This window comes from Tursiops truncatus, chromosome 20, assembly GCF_011762595.2.
Source record: "Tursiops truncatus isolate mTurTru1 chromosome 20, mTurTru1.mat.Y, whole genome shotgun sequence".
In the NCBI taxonomy this organism is placed as follows: domain Eukaryota; kingdom Metazoa; phylum Chordata; class Mammalia; order Artiodactyla; family Delphinidae; genus Tursiops; species Tursiops truncatus.
In genome coordinates, this window is record NC_047053.1 from 34,195,545 (window position 1) to 34,200,928 (window position 5,384).

Sequence of the window (5,384 nt, forward strand, 5' to 3'; positions counted from 1 at the left end):
AGAGGCCCGCGTACCGCAAAAAAAAAAAAAAAAAACACAGGGAACATCATATTCAATGGTTAAAGACTGAAAGCTTTTCCTCTAAGATCAGGAACAAGGCAAGGATGTCCACTTTTGCCCTTTCTATTCAACATAGTACTGGAAGTCCTAACCAGAGCAATTAGGCAAGAAAAAGAAATAAAAGGTACCCAAACTGGAAAGGAAGAATTAAAATCATCTCTGTCCACAGATGACATGATGTTATATGTAGAAAACCCCAAATATTCCACCAAAAAAAAGTTCAAATTAATAAATGAATTTGTTATCAAACCCAAGTTCATGTGCCCAATGCACAGTGAAGCCAAAGAAATCAAAACTTCGGAGTTTGGAATAGAGAAAGGTATTGAGAGGGCCGAGCAAGGATGCCCAAGCTCAAAAGACCCCAAATCCCTGATGGTTTTGGGGGAAGTTTTTACAGGCAAAATTTGGGGGGAGGTCTGCAGGGTGTGTGACCTTCCCCTGATTGGTTGGTGGTGAGGTAACAGAGTGGTGGTCCAGGAATTTTCCTTCTGTTTCCAACCAGTCTGGGGTCCATGTGCTTATGTTCGGCCTAAACCTACCATCCCCCACCTGGGTGGGGGCCTTAGTTCTGGTAGAAAAACTCAAGAGATATGTAACAGATTGTTATGCATATTCCTTGAGGGGGAACTGGGACCCTGCCCCATTGTTGTACTCTTCATTCTTTCTGCATTCCCTCATTCCTCTAATAAGTAACTGTTTGGATATGCCAATTGGAACTCAGGGAGGGTCTCGGAGGTTGAAACATTTTCCCTACAGACAAGAATTGGGTGGGGGGTAGGGCACGGAAAGGCTTTTGTACCTGGGAGGCCCCATAGGGTCCTGCTTGGTTTCAAATTCAGCAAAGTAGCAGGATACAATTCAACACACAAAAATCAGTTGCATTTCAATATATTAGCAGTGAACAATCTGAAAAGGAAATTATAAAAATAATTCCATTTACAATAGTGTCAAAAAGATTAAAATTCTTAGGAATTAACTTAACCAAGGAGGGGAAAGACATGTACAATGAAAACTACAAAACATTGCTGAGGGAAATTAAAGAGGACATAAATAAATGGAAACACATCCCTGTTCATGAATTGGAAGATTTAATAAAGTTAAGATGTCAATACTGCCCAGAGCACTCTATAGATTCAATGTAATCCCTGTCAAAATCCCAACGATTTTTTTTTTTACATCTTTATTGGAGTATAATTGCTTTACAATGGTGTGTTAGTTTCTGCTTCAAAGTGAATCAGTTATACATATGTTCCCATATCTCTTCCCTCTTGCATCTCCCTCCTTCCCACCCTCCCTATCCCAGCCCTCCAGGCGGTCACAAAGCACCGAGCTGATCTCCCTGTGCTATGCGGCTGCTTCCCACTAGCTAGCTACCTTACGTTTGGTAGTGTATATATGTCCATGCCTCTCTCTCGCTTTGTCACAGCTTACCCTTCCCGCTCCCCATATCCTCAAGTCCATTCTCTAGTAGGTCTGTGTCTTTATTCCTGTCTTACCCCTAGGTTCTTCATGACATTTTATTTTTTCTTAAATTCCATATATATGTGTTAGCATACGGTATTTGTCTCTCTCTTTCTGACTTACTTCACTCTGTATGACAGACTCTAGGTCTATCCACCTTATTACAAGTAGCTCAATTTCGTTTCTTTTTATGGCTGAGTAATATTCCATTGTATATATGTGCCACATCTTCTTTATCCATTTATCCGATGATGGACACTTAGGTTGTTTCCATCTCCAGGCTACTGTAAATAGAGCTGCAATGAACATTTTGGTACATGACTCTTTTTGAATTATGGTTGTCTCAGGGTATATGCCCAGTAGTGGGATTGCTGGGTCATGTGGTAGTTCTATTTTTAAAAACTATGTAAAAACAATGTAATCCCTGTCAAAATCCCAACTTTTTTTTTTTTTTTCAAAAATAGAAAAACCCATCCTAAAATTCACTTGGAATCTCAAGAGACTCCAAATAGCCAAAACAATCTTGAAAAACAAAAGTAAAACTGGAGGACTGGGGCTTCCCTGGTGGCGCAGTGGTTAAGAGTCTGCCTGCCAACGCAGGGGACACAGGTTCGGGCCCTGGGCCGGGAAGATCCCACATGCCATGGAGCAACTAAGCCTGTGCGCCACGACTACTGAGCGCAAGTTCTGCAACTACTGAAGCCTGCGTGCCTAGAGCCCGTGCTCTGCAACAAGAGAAGCCACCACAATGAGAAGCCCGCGCACCACAACAAAGAGTAGCCCCCACTCACTGCCACTAGAGAAAGCCCACGCACAGCAACAAAGACCCAACGCAGCCAAAAAAAAAAAAAAAAAAGCTGGAGGGCTCACACTTCCTGCTTTCAAAACTTACTATAAAACCACAGTAATCAAGGCACTGTGTGATACTGGCATAAAGACAGATATATGGAATAGAATAGAGAGTCCAGAAATAAACCCTCCCATATATGATCAAATGATTTTTGACAAGGGAGCCAAGACTCTTCAGTGGAGGAAAGGACAGTCCTTTAATAAATGGTGCTGAGAAAACTGGATATTTACATACAGAAGGGTGAGAAGTTGGACCCTTAACTAACACCATGTACAAAAATGAGCTCAAATGGATCAAAGACCTAAAAAATATAAAACTCTTAGAAGAAAACGTAGGGCAAAAGCTTTATGACGTATTTGGTAATGATTTCTTGGATATAACACTAAAGATACAAACAATAAAAGAAAAAACAGACATATTGGACTTCATGAAACAAAAATTTTGCGCATCAAAATACAATAGCAATAGAGTAACAAAGCAACCCACTGAACGGGAGAAAATATTTTAAGATCATGTATCTGATAAGGGATTAATATCCAGAATGTATATTATGGAACTCCTAAAACTCAATAACAAAAAAGCAAAACACCTGATTTTAAAATGGGCAAAGAACTTAGACATTTCTCCAAAGATGATATACAAATGACCAATAAACTCGTGACTAGATGCTCAGTATCACTGATCATTAGGAGAATGGAAATCAAAGCTACAATGTTTTTAGCTCATTTCCATTAGGATAGCCACTATCAGAAACTCAGAAAATAAGTGCTGGTGAGGATATGGAGACACTGAAACTCTTGTGCACTGTTGATAGAAACGTTAAATGGTGCAGCTGCCGTGGAAAACAGAACAGCAGTTCCTTAAAAAACTAAACATAGAATGATCCAGCAATCCAGCAATATCCGATCCAGCAATTCCACCTGTGGGTATATACCCAGAAGGAGAGCTTTGTGTGCACCCATGCTCATAGCAGCATGATTCCTGATAGCTGAAACATGGAAGCAACCTGTGTGTCTATAAACAGATGAATGGATAAGCAAAATGTGGTATGGACATGTGATGGATATTGCTTTAAAAAGGAAGGAAAATCTGATATATGCTACACCATGAATGAGCCTTGAGGATGTTATGCTAAGTAAAACAAGCCTGATCCAAAGGACAAATATTGTAGATCCCACTTGTATGAGATACTTAATCAAAATCAGAGCGACAGGAAGTAAAATGGTGGTCGCCAGGGGCTGGGGGGAAGGGAGAGGGGATGGAGAGTTGTTATTTAATGACAGTTTTATAAGATGAAAGGAGTTATGGGGATGGGTGGTGGGGATGGTTGCACAAAATCATGCATGTATTTGATACCACGGAACCGTACACTTAAAAATGGTTAAATGGTTAACCATTTAACCATTTAACCATCTTTAACCATTTAACCATTTAACCATCATTAACCATTTAACCATTTAACCATCTTTAACCATTTAACCATTTAACCATTTAACCATCTTTAACCATTTAACCATTTAACCATCTTTAACCATTTAACCATTTAACCATTTAACCATCTTTAACCATTTAACCATTTAACCATCTTTAACCATTTAACCATTTAACCATTTAACCATCTTTAACCATTTAACCATCTTAACCATTTAAATTTATGTTTTAAATTTAAAACATAAATTTTATGTTATGTATATCTTACCACAATGAAAAGAAATTGGAAAAACAAACCAAGACAGCAACAAAAACAACCAACTGGGGCTTCCCTGGTGGCGCAGTGGTTGACAGTCCGCCTGCCGATGCAGGGGACACAGGTTCGTGCCCCGGTCCGGGAAGATCCCACATGCCGCGGAGCGGCTGGGCCCGTGAGCCATGGCCGCTGAGCCTGCGTGTCTGGAGCCTGTGCTCCGTGATGGGAGAGGCCACAACAGTGAGAGGCCCGCGTACCGCAAAAAAAAAAAAAAAAACAACCAACTGCACAAGCAAGCTGGGTGGAGGCTAAGAGGGGAAAAATAAGACTTATTTACATGATACGTTTTAATTCAGAAGTCAGCAAACTACGGCTCATGAGACAAATCCAGCCAGTTGACTGTTTTTGTAAATAAAGTTTACATCTTTTCAATATACATATAAAATATATGTCAATATGTATATTATATACATGTGTGTATATAATATATATTTTTGCCCCAAGGAGGTATATCTAGATGACTGAGAAATCCAGCTGACGTCTTCTTCCTCTTGTCTCTGTGTCTCTATATAAGCAAGAGCCACACACTTGGCTGCAAGAAAGTCATGGTCAGGTGTGAAGGAGGGAGAAGATCTATACAACTTTGCATTCATCACCGCAGTGGAGCATCTACAAATTACCCACCTCTACACCCAAATTACTGCAGTTTACATAAACTGCAAACTATAAAAAGCAGTAAAGGGACTTTCCTGGTGGTGCAGTTGTTAAGAATCTGCCTGCCAATGCAGGGGACTCGGGTTCGAGCCCTGGTCCAGGAAGATCTCACATGCCGCGGAGCAGCTAAGCCCGTGCACCACAACTACTGACCCTGTGCTCTAGAGCCCACGAGCCACAACTACTGAGACTGTGTGCTACAACTACTGAAGCCCGCATGCCTAGAGCCTGTGCTCCGCAACAAGAGAAGCCACCGCAATGAGAAGCCCACACACCGCAAGGAAGAGCAGACCCTGAAAGCCTGTGCGCAGCAACTAAGACCCAATGCAGCCAATAAATAAATAAATTTATTTTTTTTAAAAAAGCAATAACATGTGCTTTGTGTTGGGCCCTGGGTGCATAAACTGAAACTAAGTTTGATCTGATAAACTTTAATAATATAAAAAGCTCTTGAACCTGGAGATGGGAAACTGATTTTGTAAAATCTTTTTGTTTTTGAAATCATTATAGATGCATAGGAAGTTGCAAAGATAGTACAAAGAGGTCCCAAGTTTCTTTTGCCCAGTTTTCCCCAATGGTTGCAACTTATGTAATGCCCAGTGGTTACATCTT